The sequence below is a fragment of the Sinocyclocheilus anshuiensis genome, unplaced genomic scaffold (genome assembly GCF_001515605.1).
Source record: "Sinocyclocheilus anshuiensis isolate Anshui unplaced genomic scaffold, SAMN03320099.WGS_v1.1 scaffold1832, whole genome shotgun sequence".
In the NCBI taxonomy this organism is placed as follows: domain Eukaryota; kingdom Metazoa; phylum Chordata; class Actinopteri; order Cypriniformes; family Cyprinidae; genus Sinocyclocheilus; species Sinocyclocheilus anshuiensis.
The window spans coordinates 671199-671478 of NW_015555884.1; positions in this window are offsets into that span (position 1 = coordinate 671199).

Below are 280 nucleotides of genomic sequence, written 5' to 3' on the forward strand. Positions count from 1 at the left end.
GTGATCTGATTGGCCAGCTATCCAGTGCGTTGTGATTGGCCGAATACCTCAAGCGTGTGACGGAAATGTTTCGCCTCTTACCATATTGTGGCCGGCCGGAGCGACGAGACAAAAACATTAAAACCCATTATAGACTAAGCATTTGTTGCATCCAGTGGGGACATAATTACGGAATATAATGACTTATACTGTCTTTTTACACGTTGCGTTGCATCGCGCGGCGTAAACATAAAACCATGTCTGCATTTGTGATCGGAGAAATGACAAACAACAAGCCCTC